This window comes from Magnolia sinica, chromosome 11, assembly GCF_029962835.1.
Source record: "Magnolia sinica isolate HGM2019 chromosome 11, MsV1, whole genome shotgun sequence".
Lineage (NCBI taxonomy): Eukaryota > Viridiplantae > Streptophyta > Magnoliopsida > Magnoliales > Magnoliaceae > Magnolia > Magnolia sinica.
The window spans coordinates 17,306,710-17,330,326 of NC_080583.1; the positions used below are offsets into that span (position 1 = coordinate 17,306,710).

General features: G+C 39.1%; 1 pseudogene; it reads left to right on the forward strand.

Moving 5' to 3' along the window:
* Window positions 1–23,617, forward strand: part of LOC131218039 (serine carboxypeptidase-like 1) — a 93,105-nt pseudogene that overhangs the window by 65,599 nt on the left and 3,889 nt on the right.

Genomic DNA, 23,617 nt, shown 5'->3' on the forward strand with positions numbered 1-23,617 from the left:
TTACTACTTTTAACAGACAGGAGAATAAAATGCCAAGTACTGAACCATCGAGACATAGAAAAACAAAAGTGGTGCTTTGGCCGATTTCACTGATTAAGATAGTTATACAGGCCAATTTGCAATTAAAAATCTAAAGATGAGACGACCACCATTTTATTCGATATCTTTGCTCGCCTAGTTTCCTGTCAAGCGAGAGCCGCTTGGATCTTTAAAACCACATGTTTGACCTAGCCGACAAAGGGGGTTCTACCTTTAAAAAAGTCAATCAAGGCTTCAATTTACTTTGCGTGCTTTTTCTTATGTTATGCTAGCTCTTCATGATGTTTCTTTAAACGCTTCAATTACTCCTCCAGTGTTGTGATTTGGGTAGTGACCTTTGTCATTTTTGTGTTGATTCCCTTTACTGGACATGCGCGGTATAGAGTTTTTCACTAGTAGTAGTTTCGATCACTTCAAGGGTTGCGGCTGAATGCTCGGCCTAGATTCTATCGACAATTACATTGAGGTCCTAGTATTCCTAAACAAGGTCAATGAATTTGTGAAGCACAATCATTTTGGTGGAAAGAGTGTCGTCCAAGCAAGAGAAAACTTGGTAGCGATGAATGATATGTTTAAGCCACTCAGCTAACCTTATGGAGATGATCTTAATGGAACCTTAGCGTATGAGAGTGTATAATTCCTCTTAGAGTTTTTGAAGTTTTGAAGAATGTAAAAGAGACTGGACCATAGTGATGTCGCTATGAAAAGCCTGACCGAGTGAAGAAAGCACTTCCTCAACAGGAAATACTGTCTCTAGTGTTGGAGAAGGAAATGTTGTCATTCCGACCGGCAGAGAGATTGCTTCAGATGGCTAATTTGATGGTGCAACGGTATCATCAGTCAAAGGAGTTTCTTTAATTTCTTTCTGGCCAGAAGCGGTGATTACTGGTCAAAAAGGTTTCTATCTATTTTTCTTCCTTGTTTATGACCAGAACTCGCCAAACATATGGGATAGGAGCAGACTGTTCGGGAGGTGGAGCCGGGGGATTGGCTAATGCAGGAATGAAGTGAGAATATTAGCTCATTACTCTATACATTACCATTTCAAATATAAATATGCAATTAAAATATAAATGTAATTCATAAACCTTTGTCTCTAACCACAAAACTGAAAACCCTAACCCTAAACCATAAACCACAAATCCTAAACTCTAAACCCTACCCTAGAACTTAAATCCTAAACCCAAAATCAAAACCCTAACCATCAACTCCTAAACCGTAAACCCTAAACCCTTCATGCTAACCCTAATCCCTAAGCCTACCCTAAGGCCTTACCCTAAATCTTCCCTAAATCTCAAAACCCAAAGCCTAAGTCCTTCATCTTAACCCTAAGCCCCATTCTTTTCCTTTTTGTTTTTTAATTAAATATATGTCGTGATTGGGATTGTTGATCTAGTCAAATTAGCACACAAATAATGGCTAAGAAATTTTTACACTTTTGGCCAAATTTCGAACCCTAAACTTTAAGCCTTACCTTGAACCCTTCCTAAATCTCAAATCTTAAACCCTTAATCATAAACCCTAAACCATAAACCGCATACCTAGACTTTAAACCCTAAATAATGATCCGTAATCCTAAACTCTAAGCCTTACCCTAAACCCTCCATAATTGTCAAACCATAAACCCTAAACATGAAACCCTAAGCCCTAAACATATGTTAAGTGGATTTATTTCTGGCATCATAAACATATGTTTAGTGGATTAATTACTATCATAAACAAATGTTAGGTGGACTGATTTTTATCATTAAATACACATGTTAATTGGACTAATTTCTAACATCATAAACACATGTAAGTGGATTAATTTCTAGCATTTTATACAAATGTTAACTAGACTCAATTCTATCATCATAATCACATATTAAGTGGACTAATTTCTAACATCATAACCACATGTTAAGTGGATTGATTTGAGCATCATAAAGAAATGTTAAGTAGAATGATTTCTATCATCATAAGCACATGTTAATTGGATTAATTTCTGGCATCATAAACGCATTAAGTGAACTAATTTCTAGTATCATAAACAAATGTTAAGTGGACTTATTTATATCATCATAAGTATCATAATTTCTATCATCATAGGCACATGTTAATTGGATAAATTTCTGGCATCATAAACACATTAAGTAGAATGATATATAGTATCATAAACACATTAAGTGGATTGATTTCTAGTATCATAAACAAATGTTTACGATAGGGGGGCCCTCTCGGGTCTCTCCGAATCAAGCTGTACAGCATTTGCGATGATATATAAAATATAAATTTTAGTTTTTTTTTTTTTTTAGTAGACTTGTTTATATCATCATAAGAACATGTCATGGACCAATTTCTAACATTATAAACATATGTTAAGTAGACTGATTTGAGCATAATAAACATATGTTAAGTTGACTAATTTGATTAATTACTAGAAATATGTTAAAGGTGGGGCCCACAATATCACAATTTTACATCATTTAGTAAGCCCTATCCAATGGACAATATAGATCGAATATCCCGCCGTCATGGTGTGCCTTGTTGTCCAGTGGACAGTGCACCACAGTGCAGTGGGCTCGAATGTTTTGGATTGAGCTGATACCTGTGTTTTTAGTTCATCCAGTAGCGGTGACCTTGAAAATGGTGCGGATGGCATAGAAAAAACAACATAGTGGGCGCACGCCAGACCCCACAACAAGTTGAACGACAAATAAACATTACAGTGGATCCAAATGCCGGTGGCCCCTTAATAGTTGAGTAGCGAATAAATATTACAATGGACACCCATTTTCCAGTGGTTGGAATCAGCTTGAAGGCCCACTGTTATTTATGTGTGGTCCATTTGATGGACTGTACAGATAAAACCCATAAATCATGGTGGGCCCTTAAATCTTGGATGATAAGTAAACATTACAGTGGGCACCACGTGCTGGTGGGCCCCCTTGATGGATAGGATGGTAAATAAACATTATAGTGGATCCTAATGGAAAGTCAACGGTAGGCATTTTTTCATTGCTGCAAAGATCTAACAACGTGGCTCTCCTCAAATCTGGATACGCTGAATCAAGGTGGGGCTATGAAGATTTCAACAGAGGGAGAGAGTGAGAGGGAGAGGCGTCTGCACTAGAGAGGGAGGGAGGGAGATAGAGAGGGACGAGGGTGAGAGAGCTTATGGCATCTTTCATACCTAATTTCAAACTTTCATTGGCACTTACCGTTGAATAAATAAAACTGCATTCGACAAAAAAAATGGTCCCGTTGTTTTGAGCCCTTTTGTAAGTTGAATAAATAAAACTGCATTCGACAAAAAAATGGTCCCGTCATTTTGAGCCCTTTTTCATGTAGTGCGAAGATGTGATATCCACTCAATCCATAAATCAAGACACCTAATGTTAATACTGGAGCCGAAAAATCAGGTCCATCCAAAACTGAGTTGGGCCAAGCCACATAGAAAAGTAGGAATGGGACGCCCACATAGAAACCTCCATGAGGAGACTCTTGTTTATATAACATCCAATCCGTTAATTGAGTCCCACATTGATGACGACAGATCCCAAAATCAACCTCATTAAAAATTCAGGTTGGCAACAGCTAATGGATTTATAGGTTTTAGGAGTGATTTTACATTGTTATCAAATCAACCTGATTCAAAATTCGAGTTCGCAACAACTAATTGATTTATGGGTTTTTGGAGTGATTTTACATTGTTATCTTGTTGTGGCCTACTTGTCTTTCTAACGAGGCTGATATATTTTATGTAGTGGCACAACTCATCGAGGGATTAGGTGTCATATATATAACTATCATAGTAGGCCCCAAAGGGTGTTGCACCCACATCCTACAATGGGTGTCCACGTAGTAAGCAGACCAGCCCGCATTGTGGGCCTAGGCATTGGCATGGTGGATCTGGCTGGTTTGTTTGACTCAGTTGGACCTGAATTAATGGTACCTAACCTGTCGGGTCTGCTCAAAGAACGTGAGATATACAAAAACTGTTGGGACCCGGTTGATCCTGCATGAACTGATTTGGACCATTCAATACTAAAAGAAATCCACAAGGCGGGATGATGGTCATTATCGTGGTATCCACGCAATTTGAACTGTTGGATTGACACTGTTTTGTTGGGACCTCCTACACTAGTCAACCACTAGTTCTCTAAATCATCCATCCACATAATGGCTGTATTTTTTTTAATTTTTATTTTTGTTGGAAATGGTTGCAGGATTATCTCCTTGCAAATCCAGTTACAGACTATAGACTTGAGTTTAGGTCAAGGGTACCATACGCACATGGGATGGGACTTATATCCAACGAACTCTATGAGGTAATTCAGTTCTTTAAATCCCTTTTTGATCATGTCAAATGCTAAGGCCGTTCCAAGTGGTTGGCACTGGCTGGTGTGTCGATGGGCCGCCATGATGGCCAGATGATTGCATAGTCAGGTAAATCATACCTTTGAAAAGCATAAAGATCGATGATTGGAGATAGGAGAAAAAGGTTCACGATCCATTGCCTAATAACCGACTCTTTTTCTCTGATCTCCAATCATCAATCTTTGCAATCTTCAAGCTTGGCATCTACTGGACCCTGCCAAGCTTGAAGATAGGCATTGTTCCAAAAGCCCCATTGATTGATGTGGCCCTTATGGATTGTAGAAAACAAAAGAAGTCTTCATACATAACACCCTCCCTTTTCATTACAGTCAAATAAACCTCTTTCCTTTTACATTTCTAAATAACTCTTTCACTATTCATATATAGCTAGTAAAATTCATGATAGTAAATTGTGACAAAGCCGTTATAGTCAATTACTAAAAGGAATGACATTTTTGAGCTAGGTGCAGGTAATGGAGGAATGCCACTGTTGGACGGTTTGAATTTCATACATACAACACATGAACAGCACAATAAACCAATACTACTAAAGTCATTGGTGGAACATCCCTCCTTTCGTCTCCTCTTTATTACAAAAATAATTGCAATTCAGTTTGATAGTGCATCCAAACCCAAATTTAGAAGCAAAACCGAAACAAATTGTGTTGTGTTATTTTCAGTCTGCCAAGAAGAATTGTGAAGGAGATTATACAAACAAACACAATCCCAAGTGTGCAAAGGATCTTGAGGCAGTAGGTGAGGTGAGGGGAATCATTATCTTTGTTTTCCTTTTCTTTTCTTTTTTTTTTCTTTTTTTTTTCTTTTTCTTTGTTTCAATTTTATGGGCAATGGAGTTGATGATTTGCAAATGCAGTGCATTTCAAGAGTAAATAAATACCACATCTTAGAGCCATTGTGCCCCCCAGCATCCCCAAAGTCAAAATGGGTGGGGGGAGACAGAAGATCTCTTGAGAATTCTACAGACCTCATCCCTCCCCTTCCTAGCGTTGAGTGTTGGGTACTCTCTCTCTCTCTCTCTCTCTCTCTCTCTCTCTCTCTCTCTCTCTTGTGTGTCCATCATGTAGGGAAAATCTTTGATATGGATCATTCATTAATGTAAATCATCATCATGTGGGCCTACCTTCAAGGTGGACCATCCACCTTGTGAGGCCCACCTTCAATGTGGGCTATTGATCATGTACGACCCATTTTGAATGTGGGTCGTCCATCATGCAGGGACCACCTTTAATGTAGACCAACCATCTTGTAGGGCCCAACTTTGAAGTGGGCCGTCCATTATATATATATATATATATATATATATATATATATCTGTGTGTGTGTGTGTCGTCATCAATTAGGTCAAATCAATACTTTCAATTTTCACCACCCAAATTTCTTTTAGATATCTGATTTTCTCGTACAATTGATTTGCTCGATCAATAGGCCCGTGTTACTTTTTTACCATGGAGAATGTTGACAATATACGCTATTGGCCCAAATCTTTGACATGCGTGCTATCTGATGATAGGAACAAGTCGAAAGGAATTCCGCTTGCGTCCAAATGCTATTGTTGTAATACCGGGTCATCCCCGAAGCCGGACGTAGAATCCATCCAACATCTTTTCCTTCTCGGGCATCTGGCCACCTCCATTTGGAGCTACTTCTACACTTGTTTCGGGGTGGCTCCGATCCTTCATAACTCACTTAAAGGGAGGCTAATGCAGTGCAGAAGCGCATCGGCCCCGAGTTACGCCCTGACTAACATTCGCAATTTCCTCCCTCTCCTTATTCTATGGGAGATTTGGCGTGCTAGAAACGAAGTGAAATATAAGAATAGGGCAATGCATATTTGATCTTCCATTACTCGGATTACTTGGTGGGGCAAAGTTATCTTCGGTGACCTCTTCAACTCCAGCTTGAGCAGCGACCCAATCAGTAGAAGAGGTAGTCTGTGTGCTCGGCACAGGGGTCAGCGCCTAGTTAGCTTAGTCATCATCAAGTGCCCCCCCCCCTATTGGGTTAAACTAAATGTTGATGGATCTGCTAGAGGCAATCTTGGCAGTTCGGGTGGTGGTGGTATTTGTCAAAATAATAACGGTGATTTCATGTTTGCCTTTACTACCGGGTATGGTGTGGGACCTAATAATCTTGCTAAGCTACCTGCAATTCATGATGGAATGGTGATTTGCTTGGAAAGAGGGCTACATAAAGTAGTTGTGGAATCGAATTCTAGGATCGTGGTGGACCTTCTCTCTAAGAAGATTTCGACCCCATGGCAGTGGGGCCCTTAGCTCGCTAGGATAAACCATTTGAAGCAGCTGGGTATGTTCATATTCAATCATATCCACAGAGAGGGCAATAGCCTGGTAGATGGCATGGCCGGTGACGGCAGCATCAGTCAGTCCCACGCCATTCATCTCCACTCAGCATCTCTTCTAGTTCATGTGCAGGGTCTGATCTTCCTAGATCGTCTAGGACTAGGAACTCTCAGAACGGCAGTGGCATAGTCGTTCCCCTGTTTTTTTTTTTTTTTTTTGTTCCCTTTTCTTGGTCCATTTCATATAATGATAGATGCATCTCTTAATTTTATTGAGAAACACCTGAAGCGCTGTAAATTCTATGATTAATGAAATTGTGGCAAGAGTCCACTTCCTTTAAATAAATAAATGGATAAATAAAAAGAGATGATAGGAACAAGTCGTGCATGGTAGTGTGAGGTGGGCCCACATTATATAGAATGGTCTGTGTGTGTTTGTGCATTTGGGTGTCATTGAAAGCTTGTAGTACACATCTTAAACAAGCTTCTATAAAGTTTCTTCTCAAAATGTTTAATGATCAGTTGTGTTGACATTAGCCCTCCTTTACCTTAGTTTTTGTCCCATAAGCACACAAAAGAACGATTAAACCCTGCACATCCGGGACATTAATGTGGAAAGATTGAAGAATAATATAAGTGAAGAGAGCTCTTCATGATTTAGTTTTATTTGTAGAGTTTGTTATGGATAATTTGATAAAATTAGATGTTACAGTTTTTCCCCTCTCTTCTATTATTTATATAATAAAAACAATGACAATTATTTAATAGTCCAAAGGACCATAGGGGTGGGGCATCGGGGTGTGGCTAGGATCCGGTCAGTGATGGTGACAATGTTAGTGGGTGGTGGTGTTGGCACTGATGTATAGTGATGGCACAACGATGGTGGCTTTGAAGAAGAAAAAGAGGAGAAAGAGAGTGGGGGACTAGGGTTTTTAGGATTTAGAAAACCCTAGTTTTGATACCACGATAATTTGGTAAAATTAGACGATAGAGTTTTCCCCTCTCCCATCTATTATTTATAATAAAATAATGATGAACTTGTTTGGTAGTCCAAAGGACTACATGCTATAGTGCACACTACTCACTTTAATAGCTATAAGAGAATATAAAGTATGAAGGAGAAGGAAAGGAAGAAGTGGAGAAAGAGAAGGTAGTAGAAGTAGAGAAGGAGATCAAGAAGAAGCAAAGAAGAGGGAGGAGTCTTACGTGACATCTTCTACATGTGTGGGGACTTCCTCTGAAGCTGTGGGGTGGTGGTGGTGACAACATACCCAGATTGTGCGCGATTCCTGAAAAACAACATTTGAAAATGATTTGGTGAAGATGTCAGCAACCTATTGCGAAAAGGAAATGAATTATGTGATGAGAGCATTCAATGCAACCTCTTCTTAAATAAAATGGTGGTAATCTTGATATGCTATGCACACGCATGAAACACATGATTTATTATGAGGTATAGAGCATAGAGCACTTAAATTGTTATAAAAAATAAGAGGAGGTCAATACAGATACCTATATCATAGAAGATACTAACTCAGAAATGGAAGATGCAAGAGATTTGTATTCAGCCTTGACACTAGATTGGGCAACAATAAGTTGCTTTTTAGCGGACTAAGAAACACTGTTAATTAGATCCCAAATAAATACAATATTCTATGGTAGACCATCGATTAGGCACACATCCTGTCCAATCAACATATGAAAAACAATACAAGCCAAGTGAAGATTAAGCTATTGTTTGAATTTGATGATACAACTGAAACTGCGGGTAAACTGCTATTAGTGAAGTACGGACTTATGTCTAAGTGTCCTAGAGGGGGTGAATAAGACTTTCAAAAATATTAATCGTACTTAATGCAAATACTAACTTCTAAGCAATAGTAAGCAGGATTAATTGATAAGCAAGCCCTCCCTTCTCGCCCTAAGGAGGAGGGAGGGCTGGGGATCAAGAATCTGGGAGGGGTGTTGGCAGCGTTCGGATTAAAGCTGGCCTGGAACCTCATCTAGGGAGATCAGTCCAATTGTTGGGTCTCCTTTGTTAGGGCCATAGCGGATGTGGTAAGCATGGATGGGACGTGCGTCCACAGTTAGGCCTCGGCAATCTGGAAGCGAGTTTACTCGCTGCTCCCCCTAGCCTCTGTCAAGTTAAGGTGGATTCTAGGCAGAGGCAATCTGGATTTTTGGATGGACTCCTGGTCGGATCTCAACCCTCTCGACCCTTTTCGGCTTCTTCCTTCCGCCACTATGATGCTAAAAGTCTCGAATCTTCTTGGCCCCTAGGGATGGATCGACCAATCACATGCGCGGGCCCTCCTCCCAGCAGGCATCATGGAGCACATCATTGATGAGGGAATCTGCACGTCCCCTGTGGATGACAAGTGGATCTGGACCCACTCGTCATCTGGGGATTATAGGATCAGTTCGGCCTAGGAGATGCTCAGATCAATAGGTGCTACTCTTCCCTGGACCAAATGGATTTGGCACCCCCAAATCCCGCTAAAAATATCTCTCTTTTCTTGGAGATTAGTTCATAGAGCAATCCCTGTGGAGTCCAAGATCCAAGTTAAAGGAAGCATATTGCTCTCAAATGCGTCTGTTGCTCGTCGCCTCAAAGGTCCTGCATTGAATCAATTGATCACCTCTTCTCCAAAGGCACAGCGGCTGGTCAAGTCTGAAGTCATTTTTAGCCTTTTTACAGGATTTCCAGCCCCTCCCAGCCCCCGGCGTTCAACCGTGCTTCCTTGTGGTGGGCTCCCCACTCCTCTACCTCGTCGGATCGCCTCTTCCTCCTGCGTGTCCTCCTGCCTTGCTTCATCTTCTAGGAGATCTGGCTGGAAAGAAACAGGGTCAGGTTCGACAATACAGTTTTCTCCACCCAGAGGATAATAGTGCAGATCCACCATTGGATTATTTTGATCGCTCTGTCCCTGCCCTTCCCGAGATTTTCTAGTAGGTCAGTCACCTCCCTACTGGCTCAGTTGCGCATTTTGGCGCCAACACCCAGTCCTTTATCCCCTACATCCGTGAAGTGGTGTAGGCCCAGATATGGCTGGATTAAGATCAACGTGGGTGGTTCGGCATTAGGGAACCCTGGGCCATCAGGTGGGAGTGGCCTGGGCAGGGACTTTGAGGGAAATTTCCTTTTTGCCTTCTCATCGGGCTATGGCTCAAGTTCTAACACACGTGCCAAGTTGCGTGCCATCTGGGACGGCATCACTATTTGTTCTAGATTGGGATTTGCAAGGGTCGAGGTGGCCAATGACTCCAAAGCTTGTATTGAGATCCTCTCCAAAGATTCTTCACCATCCTGGCCCATGCATTACTGTTGTGCCAGAATCAGATCCCTCAGGGAGTCCTTGCTGTTTTCCATAATTCACATGCCTAGAGAGGTGAACGCAGTCACTGACAGCCTAGCCAGGAGAGGTAGCGCCTCCCAAGCGAGCATGTTCTTCAGTTCCCAATATAATCTTCCCCATATTACCAAAGGCCTGGTCCTCTTAGATAAGGTAGGTTTGGGATACTTGAGGGAGACTTAGCTCCATCTCACTATATGATAGGTAAGGCATCGACCATTTTGTGATGCTCGCTCAAAAGCTCTGTAAATCCCCTACCTTTGTGCATATTTATAGATAACTCGTTCCTAAAAAAAAAAAAAAGAAGAAGCTAGGATAGTGAAACAAATGAAAATGTGTTATATCAAGCATCTTGTGTGTAGAAAATGAATATCGCATGAATCAATACAAACACAAGTAAAAGCATGCATTACAAACACAAGTAAAAGAATGCATCACAAACACAACGATATATAGTGGTTCGGCTACGTACCTACTCCACTCCCGAGGGACGCACTCAACCCATGAGCATACCGGATTTCACTATCCAATGGTTTTAAATCAGGTTAACCATGAACCTTTACAACTTACACAAGGTTATCAAAAGTGCCTACACAAGGCAATATATCCTACACAAGGACTCTATACGTATTCTCCTATCAGAGACCTACGAAAGGTCTTGGCAAGTTTAAAGAAACCAAACTTTGAACCTTAATCTTAAATAAGGAAAGGGTTTCAGAATCAATAGACTCTAGTTCTTACCTCGAAGTAAGTGAGCTCCATTCAGCAGTGTTGATGAAGATCTTCCTGTTGATGAGGATTCTTCAACTCCCTTGAACCGCAACCCATTGTAGATGCTCCAATCAAAGATGTCGAGGTTGTTGGGTCAAGGTGTTGGTGAATCTAATCTAGTTAATGATGGGTCTTTAAGTGCTAGAGAAGATTCCCAAATCTATGCATTTAAAGATTCCAACACAATGATTTGCCATTAAAGAGGTTGTTGGTTCATCAATGAAGGTAGGAGTTCACAGTTCAATCCAAGCTATGAATGCTCCAATAAATGCCTTTAAGTCATGGATTGAATGATGAACTCTTATGGGAAATAAGGCTTGATAGTAAGGGTATTAACTCTTGCAATAACTCTCACAAATCTCTCTCCAATGCTCACTCTAAAAGGAAATAAACAACCCAAAGTGATATATAGAGTAAAATCCCAATGGTAAAAAAATGAATAGAAATATTTCATTGTCGATGCCATCGAAGGGTCTTCAATGCCATTGAACCTTTTTTGATGTCATCGACTCCTGCACTAAGGTTTTCAAATAGGTGTTGGACAGATTCTGTCTGATGTCATCGATCATCCTTCGATGCCATCGAAGGTCCCCTTCGATGTAATCGAAAGATGGCTCGATGCCATTGAGATTTTCCTTGAAAAATACATTGAGGTTGTTGAGCTCAATTTTGACGTCATTGAACATTCTTCGATGCCATCAAAGTTTGAATTTCGATATCATCGAAGATATTTCGATGCCATCGAGAATAAATTGATTTTCCTTTGAAAACTCTCTGGACAAATTTGTCCATATCTCGATGTCATCGTTTAGCCTTTCGATGCCATCAAAATTTAAATTTTGATGTCATCAAAAGTGCTTTGATGCCATCGAGAAATAAGGATTTTCCTTGAAAGCTCACTGAACAAACTGGTCCAAGTATCGATATCATTGAACCCTCATTGATGACTTCGATGATTTTGTTTCGATGTCATCAAAGGTAGTTTGATTGCATCGAAAATATCAGAGTTCTTTCAAAGCTTGCTGGAGAGATTTGGCCTAATTTTGATGTCATTGAAGACGGTTCGATGCCATCAAAAGTTTTGATGCAATGGACAATATCCAGTGTATTTCTCAGTTTGGTTGCTAGACTATTAGCCACTATTTCAATTCCATTGAACAGGTCTTCGATCACATCAAAGATGTCTCGATTGCACTTCGATGACATTGATAGAACATGTAATTTTTCTAGTTTTTTTTTTCCAGTTTGATTCATTCTCCACAAACTTCAAACTAACTCTATATCTCAGCTTACCAAGGGTTTTGCAAATATAATTTTGGGAAAGTTTAGACCATTTTTAAGTGGGCTTATTACCTGATAGGGTTTGGTTATGGATGTGAGGGTTAATATACCTATGTTGTGCACTTAAACCACTTCAACTTGGTGAGTCTTTAGTCTTGTATTCTTCATATGGGACTCACTGGACTCTAAGACTCAACATACACGTATATTGACAAACCAAGGCACTCTCAGCAACATACCATTGAGATATCTGAGAATCTTCTTAAATGCTAGTTAGTGAATGGTGGTAGGCACATTTATAAATTGGCAAACATGGTTAACAACATATGATAAATCAGGATTGTCATGCTTAATATTTTAAAGCTTTAATGACACAGGGATGAACATGATGAGGATAACTACTCTGAATCCATGGAGCTTCTCTGGACTTCTCATAGAGACTTTTAGAATCCACGAGGAAAGAAAGCAGAAAAATAGAAATAAATTCTAAGAAATACAAAATTGATTAATTGATGACTAAAAATGAGTTCACAACCCTTTAAATAGGGGTACCAAGCAATGGAAAAGAAATCAGAATCAAACTACAACTAACTCCTAGAATCCGCGACTTACTATAAATAGTAAACTTACTATTTATAGACGGTCGTGATGTCTACTAGTGCGCAAGGTTTTCGGCCAAAATTAGTAAGTGTCCTATTTGGCTTCACCAAACTGTTCCCCTAATTATTCTAACCTCTTTTCATGTTGGACGCAACTTCTACAGCCCGACGGATGAAGAGTTATAATCAAACTAAAACTTACTATTTATAGTAAAAACGAAATTACAACAGGGAAACGATCTTCGATCCAGGGGTTTTTCACAATTTCAGGCTGCGTAACCCAGTATAGTTGGGTTGGTTGGCTAAAGTAGCTCGTTCTACCCCAAAATCATATATTTTACGTCAGGTAACTCATTCCGGATTGCGAGATACGCCCGATCTAAGGTCTAACGGTCCGGATCACTTCTGTCGTCGACCGGGCCTTTTCTGATCCATCTTGGCCATGAAACTGTCTGCGACCTACTCTACATCATTTAACAATGCTTCTATAGAATGTCGCATTTATTGTAAGAGCACTAGAGGTAAGTTATGCTTTTGGGCTAAGGGAGTGTTAATGGTTTTTGAGTTCGACATTTTGACTTTAGACAAGAGATCAATAACATACTTAGATAGAAAACAACCACCTTTAAATGAAATGACTTTAATAACATGAAAATAGTGAAGAGGGCCTAACTCTTTCATAGTAAATTCATATCCTAATTTAGAGATCAAATGAGAAATAGATAGATAAAGAAAGGGGAAACGTTTAAGCTCAATGAATTAGTTCTCTTTTCATGATTCAGTTTCATTTGTAGAGTTTTCTATTGGAGAATAGGAAGTATAATGTTGTAATTCCAAGTGCACAACAAACATGGATTAACCTTAGAAATTAGAAATTTGGATCTAATACATCTGTCAATCTTACGCTTTGTGGAAGCACGTTTAACAAAGATAGAATAGTAAAAATTGAAAACAATCAATCAAGCAATCACAAACATACAATTTTATGTGGAAAACCCTTTACAGGAAAAAATCATGGCACAAAGAGACACAAATCTTTATTATAATCAAAACCTTAGTGTTACACCACTTACCTTATCTGATTACATATGCAACCCAATCTCCCCTTGGAACGCACACTCTAGAAAAAACCCTAGCAATTAAGAGATCCTTCCTAAGCCCGTACAAGTGTATAAAGCCCTCTCACCTTCCAAAACCCTTGCCCTATGAGAACAAACACTCGTATTTATTACACCATAATCAAGATCGGACTAAAATACCTTAATTTTAGCAAAACCACATAACTGAATCGATGTCCGTTGGTCAGATCGAACGCACATTTGATCAAACTGACTCAGACTGACAGAATCCTACTATGCTCTTAAGAAAACTAGCACTTTGTGGGTCCGACCGACACTCAGTTCAGTCTGATTGACAAAGCCTTGATTCAACTTTGATACTGGGCTGAATCCAAGGCATCTGTATAACAATATCCACTTTGACTTGTATTATGCCAAGTCATCCTAAAGATCTCCCGAGTTACCCTCCACCTTGAGCGTGGATTAGTCCCAGCATCCTCCACACCTGTAACGCAGCTCCATCCCCAACCCTATGCAAGGGTGCATAATCTCATCAATTGTTGGTGATATTGATTAAGGCTAAACAATGCTTTAACTTGTATGTGGTTACCAGCTTCTTCAACGTGTTTGTGACATTCTCATCCGTGTGAATCTTCTGAAATTGAATCTCTCTCGAAGCAATGAGTTTTTGTATCTTGTGGAACACCACATCAATGTGCTTAGTTCTTGGCATGATACACTTAATTCAATGCTAGAAGAGTAGTGATTTGCTATCACAATACAATCAAATTGCCTCCTTCAACCCCGGTTCTTCAATCAAATCCTATAACCAAAATGTCTTCTTTTACGACTTTATCACAACCATTATTCTGCCTCGGTTGTAGACAACACTATCATAGACTGTCACGTAGATCTCCAACATATCGATCAATCTACTAATGTGAAAATATATCCCATAGTGGATTTTCTATTGTCCATATCTCCTACATAATCCACATCCACATAGCATACAACACCATTTGAAGCTTCATATCCCACGAACATGATCCTAGTGTCGACTGTTCCCCTGAGATACTTGAGAATCCACTTAAGTACATTCCAATGCTATTTTCCTGGATTCATTATATATCTTCTCACCACACTAACTTCTTGTGAGATATCCAGCCTCATGCAAACCATCACATATATAAGACTCCCCATTGCACTCACGTATGACACCCTTGACATGTACGAAATTTTCTCTTTTGTGTTTGGATATAACTTGCCTGACAACTTAAAGTAACCTACTAGAGGCGTATTAAATAGCTTAGTACCTAACATGTGGAACCTCTCTAACACTTTCTTCACATATCCTCTCTTAAACAACCATAGCACCCACATACTTTGTATTAAACTCCTCGTTTAACAAAGACATCTCATTCTTGTCCTTTGCAGCAATCAGCAGGTCATCAATATATAGGATTAGTAAAATGCAGGACCAATCCTTAAGGGGTTGTTTGATTTTCTAATTACAGTGGTAATTCATGGTAAATGGAGAATAATTATTTACCTTCAAATTTACAGCTGCATTTTCAAGGTGATGTTGACAGTAGCCTTGATTTATAGCATCTAACGTCACCCAAGGAAAAATGTTACATTTGTAGTGCCCATCATGTTATACGCATCTTATCCACATCGTTCATCCCCTTATCCAGCTCATTTTAGGGCATGAGCCAAAAAATGAGGCAAATATAAAGCTCAAGTGGACCACATAATAGGAAATAATGGGAATTGAGCTCTTATCATTGAAAGCTTTTTGAGGGCCCTAGAAATTTTGGATCAAACTGATATTTTTTTTCCCTTTATCTATGACTCTGTGACCTTATGAGCAGGTTGGATGACAAATAAACATCAATGTGGGCCCTAGGGAGAAAATAGCTTTCAATAGTTAACATCTTTATAATAATTGTTTCTTAAGGTGTGACCCACTTGACTATCGGATTTGCCTCATTTTTGGACTCATACACTAAAATGTGTTGTTAAAAAGGTTGGATGGTGTGGATAAGTCGTATACATCATGATGGGGCCCACAAGTTTAAATCAGCAAAAACATGAAGTTAGTTATAATTACTTTTTTTTACAAGTACTTACTAGGAAACTTGAAAATCAAACAGCCCTTAAGCACCCTATAATATACGCACTAATTGTACTCAAATAAGATATAACCCAATCTCCACCATGTAAAAATCGAACTGCCAGTACCACTGTATCTGAGACTGCTTTAACTCATATAATGACTTCTTTAGCCTACACATGTGATCTTCCTTAGCAAGCTCATTGAATCGTTCTTATTGCTTCATGTAAATAACTTCCTCCAAGTTCCCTTGCAAGAGTGACATCTCATATTAAGCTACTCCAATTCTAAATTGGATTGGATTTTGCTACAATGGCCAGTAGCACCCTGATTGGCATGTTTCACAACTGGAGAGAAAAATTCATTATAATATACTCCTTCCCTCTACGAGTACATTTTTACTATACGATGTGCCTTAAAATTTTCACCCTAATTTTCTGTTAGTGCTTCCTTTCTGAAGACCCATATACACCCTATAACCCTTTGACCTTTTGAAAGTTCTACCAACTCTCATATATGATTCTTATGCAGAGATTTTATCTCCTCTTCCATAGCCGACATCCACTTGTCACCATCCTTTCTAGATTTAACCTCTTAAAAAGTAGAGGGATCTCCACTCCTTGTGAACAATTCGAAATAAAACCATATCATCGAACCCATATTGAATCAAGGCTCTAATAGTTTGTCTCTCCCTGTTCCTAACTATATTCTCCTAGGTATGTTGTTGATTGTTTTGGTCAATTTCTTGCTTCTACTGAATTTCACATTCAGTAACCTACTAAACTAGATTTTCCTACATCGACAATCTCTCTATTTCACCATTTGTTTTCGACTTCTCTTTAGCGTCTTTCTTGGCCTTCAATATAGATGTTGTTAGTGCACTAATTTTCGCATCTTGTTTGTCAATCACATGAGTCCATGTGTCAAGTAGTCGGTTAACACCTTGGAACCTGAAGATTGAAGACACAACCAGACATGAGCATTAAGGAGGAAAGACTAGGTAAATGAGGAGCCTTGGTGACCCTAACCCTTGACTTAAAAAAATCCCTTGTACCTTTAAATGGCCCTTAGCCTTATAAGTAAACTTTGTTGATAATCCCTTAGCTTTAGAAGCTTTATTGGAACATGATAAGTAAGGCAATAAGAGCTACAAAGCCGCTATGAAATCATATGCCCAAAACAACAGACTTTCGACTGGTGTTCGATCTTCTCGAGAAGTCCTCGAACAATCTTCGATGGCATCGAAGACTGCTCGATGGAATTGAGTAGGTAATGCAGATCCTACAACAAAATAGGATTTTTTATTTGAGTTTCTCGATAGAATTGACCAAGCTTCGATGACATCAAAGGGACACCTCAATACCATCGAAGATGACTCGATGGTATCGAGTACTAGTGTGTAAGTTGTACAACAACAATTTAACTGAAAACTTGATTTTCTTGATGCCATCGAAGCCCTACTAGATGCTATTAATAGAACCATTATCTGTCCATTTTTTAACCGTTGGAGCTCGAACTACTTATAAAGGGCATTCAATTCTTAGGCATTTGGTTATGTTTTTGGTGCAATAGAAGTTTAGGTAATTTTACGATTATATCCATCATCCTAGGCCTCTTAGTCTATGAGATCTAAGTTATCTTCCTTATGATTTAACACTTGAAAGAGAATTCTATTCTCAATGATGAAGATGAACTTGATCTCCATCTTATTTTAAAGATTAGACTTAAATCAATAGTTAAATTTTTGTCTAAACCCTTTAGAACACACATCTTGGTGAATCCCCCAGGCATTACAACTTCCAATTAGTTGTAAGAGATTCTACCAAACCTCTCATCACTGTGGTCATCACAAAGGAGTATCACATGTAAGGTGTTTGAATCTGGAGCTGGAGTAATATCGAGCATCGATATTATGATCAGGAGAGCAAAGTGAAGTTGATTGAAGCACGGAAGAGCATCAATCAAGCAACCCAATATGGTGCATCAACGACGCTTAATTTGACAAGTAAGTGTCATTGAGTGAGTCTATATACACTCTTTCTTTATGTAAGATTGAGTGTAAGAGTCTGAATTGTCAAAATGAATTAGGTTCTTGTTTAAGACTTAAATCAAAGTCCTTGTATAAGTTATAAGACATGGGTTTAAGCGTGTTAGTCTCTGAGGGAACATACGGTGGGAGAAAACGTAGGTCCTTGGATTGAGGTCGCAATTGTTGGTTAGTCGATAAAAAACTAACTCAAGTCTCTTGCAGGAGCCTCCAGTGGGAGTGTACATTAGGGTCCTTGTGTATGGTTGTAAAGGTTAGAGGTGAACCTGATTTATAACCTACTATAGTGAAATTCGGTGCACTCATGGGTTAAGCGTGTTCGCTGGGAGTGGAGTAGGGAAACCAAACCATTATACATGCTTGTTTTTGGGATTATTATTTGAGTACTTATTTAATTATGCTTACGTGATTGAATATTTAATTATATGTATGCATGATTAGATGAATGCTAGGAGTTATTAGGTAGCACATCCCACACATGCATGTACACTATCATACTTATAGACTAGTTGCTTAATTGTGACATCTTTTATAGTCCATGTGATTAGATTATCTATTGGCTTGGAAACCATATAGTTAATTACCTTGCTTAGTTTAATTTGCATATTGGTTTAAGCAGGAAATTGTGTTTAAAAAGAAATATATATATATTTAGTCCTAATCACCCTCCCCCTAGGACATAGCCACCATTATAAGCTCCACTAAGCTTCCGCGCATAGTTGTGGTATCATATTCCATATAATTTCAGATGCTTCATCGAAGATAACATCTCTGTTAATTACCACCTTTTAAGAAATTGTATCCCAAAGCTTGTAGCCTTTAACACTTTTCTCATACCGAATAAAGATGCAATTTCTATATTTGGGATCTAACTTCATCCCTAATCAACTCTGCAATTGAACGTATGTTGGACACTCGAAGATCATCAACCTTGAGGAAACAACGTCCTTACCCATCTAGGCGCCATCCTATCCAACTTGGAAGTCCAACACTATAGATGTGGACTGATTCACAATAAAGCATGCCATGTTAACTACTTCTGTCTAGAATCTTTTAGGCAACTCTGCATGCAACCAGATACTTCTCACCTTCTCTAGTAGGGTTCTATTCATCTCTGCAATTGAACATATGTTGGACACTCGAAGATCATCAACCTTGAGGAAACAACGTCCGTGCCCATCCAGGCGCCATCCTATCCAACTTGGAAGTCCAACACTATAAATGTGGACTGATTCACAATAAAGCATGCCATGTTAACTACTTCTGTCAAGAATCTTTTAGGCAACTCCGCATGCAACCAGATACTTCTTACCTTCTCTAGTAGGGTTCTATTCATCCTCTCCATCACCCCATTCTACTATGGGCTCTATGGAGTTAAGAAGTGCCTTCTAATGCCTTATTCCTTTCATAATTTTGTAAATCTACATCTTTATACTTTGTACCATTATCTAACCTAAGACAATTAACGAGTCTCCCAATTTGTTGCTCTACTTTCATCTTTTATTCCTTGAACTTGGCTAACACTTAAGACTTGTGCTTTAAGAAGTAGACCCAAACCTTCATCGATTAATTGTCTCTAAAGCTCATGAAGTATGATGCTCCTCCCTTGGACTGTACTGTCATTGGCCCCCAGACATTAAAATGTATGTAATTGAGCACTCATCTGCTAGTATGTTTAGTAGTCTTAAACCTTAATGTGCATTGCTTTTCATAAATGCAATGCTCGTAGAAATCCACCTTACATCGCCTTTACTCCCTTTAAATGTATTCGTTTATGGAGTTCTATCATGCCCATCTTGCTCATATACCCTAGCCACATATGTCACTGATTTGTGTCATCTATGATAGATTCTACGGGTGAAGTGGTAGTAACCTCAATTATAATTGTGATATCAACCAACTTGTATAGATTCCCCATCTTATATCTCTTCATTAACACTATTGCACCTCTAGTATCCTTGATTATAGCGCCAGATGGGGTGAATGTCCACCCATTCGTATCTAGAACGCCTAAGGATATCAAGTTCTTCTTCAGATTTGGGACATGCTCGACATCATCTAGAGTCCGTATAACTCCATTGAATATCTTTACTTTGATGATCCATATTATGATGGCCTTGCATGCAACATCGTACCCCATCAGAACACTCTCACTATCATAAGACTTGTAGGTATTTTACCAAGTCCTATTCGAGTACATATGATATGAACACCCCGAATCAAGTATCCATGTATATGTGAGATGACTTGTACTCGAGGAAACCAAGAGGAAGTCTTCTTTTGATCTCTCTTATGCTATGCTTGCCAATTTGCCCATGTTCTTTTTATTTTTGCTTTTTATGTCATCCTTCTGTTTCTGACAGTATCTCCTGAAGTCACCCTTCACGCCACAGTAGAAGCATCCGTCCTTAGCCTTCGATTTCGATCTAGACTTTTTTTTTCTATTAAACCAAGTTTCTCGACGGATCTTCCATGTCCCTAACCCCCTTTCGCAATTAACTCCTCTACCTGAGAATTATAATCACTTGATTTCTGCCTCAACTCGTTAGACATGAGAGCCATGGTGACTTCCTTCATTTTCAGAGTACTTTTCCCATAGAACATAGTAATGAGATGGTCGTATCGCAAAGGAATTGATACTAGAAGTAGAAATGTTTTATCTTCATCCTTGATTGTCTCTCTAAGTCATAACAACTCATTTCATATCTTTGTAAACAAATTTATATGCTCTAGGAAATTAGATCCTTCCTTCATCCGTATCTTGTAAAGTTATTTCTTCACAAACAACTTGTTAGTGAGGGACTTCACCATGTCTAGATCTTTTAGTTTCTTCCACATATCATTGTACATGACTTCATTCGATAGCCACAGACGAATGAAGCTTATAGCCTTCTCCTAGAGTTCGCTCTAGTCGCCTTTCGACATCTTTTCTGGTTTAGTCTCCAACAACGCCTTACTCAATCCTTGTAATACTAGAATTTTCATAACATTTTGTTGCCACAAACTAAAACATTCCTTCTGTTAAATTTTTGTATATCATACTCTGACCCTAATATATTAACTTCTTGAATGTCCTTAATACGATGCTCTGATACTGCTTTATTGTAATTCCGAGCCCACAACAAACTCGGATCAACCCTAGATATTAGAAATTTGGATATAGTAAGTTTGTCAATCTTGTACTTTGCAGAAGCACATTTTTACGAAGATAAAACAATCAAAATTGAAAGCAACTAATCAAGCAATCACAAATATACGATTTTAGACGAAAAAATCGGCACAAAGCGACAAAGATTTTCACTATAATCGAAACCTTAGAGTTACGCTACTCACTTTTTTTTATTATAGAAGCAACCAGATCTCCCCTTGAATTGAACACCCTATGAAAAATCCTAGCCCTTGAGAAAAGTCTATTCTCGAGCTCTTACAAGTGTAGAAAGCCCTCTCACCCTATAAAATCCTTGCACTATGAGAGAAAACACTTATCTTTATCAAGCCCTAATCAAGATTGGGTTTAAATACCTTGATTTACACAAAACCACGTAACTGAATTGACGTTCGTCGATATCACCAAAGACACCTTCAACCAAACCAACGGTCACCTTTGGTCGGACCAACTCAGACAGACAGAATCCTGCTTTACTTATGAGAAAACCTGCACTCTGTTGGTCAGACGACACTTAGTTATATCCAATTGAGAGAGCTTCGCTCTAACTCCTAAAATGGGTTGGGGTTGAATCCAAGGCTTCGGTACAAGATATAGAAAGAAAAATAGAGGTGAAAGTGAAAAAAGAAAAGGCAGTAAAACTAGAGAAGGAGAGGAGAAGCGGAGAAGACAGAGTACTAAATGACTTCCCTCACGTGTAGGGACTCGAAATCCCTCTTCATCAAAGAGGATTGGGTATGTGTAGGGCACATATAAATATAAATTCAAGTTTAAAACCTCTAGAATCACATGGTATGACCCACCTGATTTTTGGCGTGCCCATCCATGACGATGGGGTGCATATCCCATAAATGGATTGGTCAACATACGAAACAAGTCAGCTCGACATGCAATCCGGACGGTTTTAATGGTGGGCATTCCCATATCAGCTGTTCTCTTTTGTTTGATCTACTTGTGTTTACCGCATGACTTTTGGAACGACGAGTGGACTTTAAGGGCGCATGTTAAAGATAGAGTGAATGCGGCCTCAAGGTCAGGTGAGCCACACACACGTACTTGTAAAATAAGCTTGTTCGACAAAAGTTAGAGAGGAACGGCCATGCATCTTATTTATCCGTATTAATTAATATTTTTTTAATTACCTCCAAAGAAATATAGATTCCCGCTGGATATTTCATTTATGGGTCCCTCAATCACAACCGTTAATGTATTATACAATGATCAACATTGGCCTGACTCGCATAGGTACACGACTGTGCGCCACATGGGTGGACTTGCTTTAGATCCATGTGCTCAAAGATTTCCACCGTAGTCCCGGGCTTTCTAGTTGTGAATGTGGGGCTCATACATAGTATCAGTGGTCCAAGACAGAAATTCTCTCTCTCTCTCTCTCTCTCTCTCTCTCTCTCTCAAATCCAAGACAACTAAGTGGGGTTCATATAGTTTAGTGTACTAGGTCCATAAGAGTATTATGCTAGACTACATGTAGTTTGTCACCAGTTAAAGAATGATGGTGACTCATGGACCGTACACATGGCATCGTTATAAGGTGATCCAGACCGTCGAAATCTCTCCACCAATAGTGGGTAGAGCATAATCCAAAAATCAAACGGAGAATATGACACTAACCATCTGATTTTAACATTCGAATTTGGATCACTTTTCACTTGGGTGGTTGGGATTTCTTGATCATTTTGGTTTTACAGATATCCCTCTATTACAAAGTTCCCAGCAATTTGGATGGTCAGGATAGATGTACATGAGTTCCACACATGTGGAGTAAATCATATAGTAACTAATCCTTATTTTTGCACAGGAATAAGGGTAGATACCTCGTTTCAACACTTGAGGGTTTTGGTATCGATCCCTGATGGGGTTGGCTAACAATGAAGTGTCAACTGACAGTGGGGGTGTACTAACAAGCGGAAGGGGATTGTGTACTGTGTAACTCAATATGGTAAGCGTACTGAGTAAACTCAGTGGGCCTCATTATCATTCATACATTATATCAACTCTGTCCATCTCTTTTAACACATAATTTTAAGCTATATCCAAAAAATGGAGTATATATAACCCTCAAATGAACTACACCACCGGAAACAGTGTGAATTGAACATCTACTGTTGAAAATTTTTTGGGGACAACAGAAGTTTTAGATAAGCTGATAATTGTGTTTTCCCTTCATCCATGTCTTTATTATCTTATGAACAGGTTGGATGACAAATAAACATCACTGGGGGCCTTAGAAAGTTTTCAATGGTTGAAATCAATACTTCCACTTTTTCCAATGGTATGGTCTACTTGAGCTTTGTATATATATCAATTTTGGGTTGAACCCATAAAATGATGGAAAAACGAATGGACGGCATGGATAAACCACACGCATTTGTGGTGGGCCCAAATGAGTTTACTGAATAAGAGCGTACTTGAGTAACTCAGTACGCAATCCGATTCCCTAACAAGCTAACAAAAAAAACAAAAAAAAAAAAACAAAAAAACTAACCCTTACTT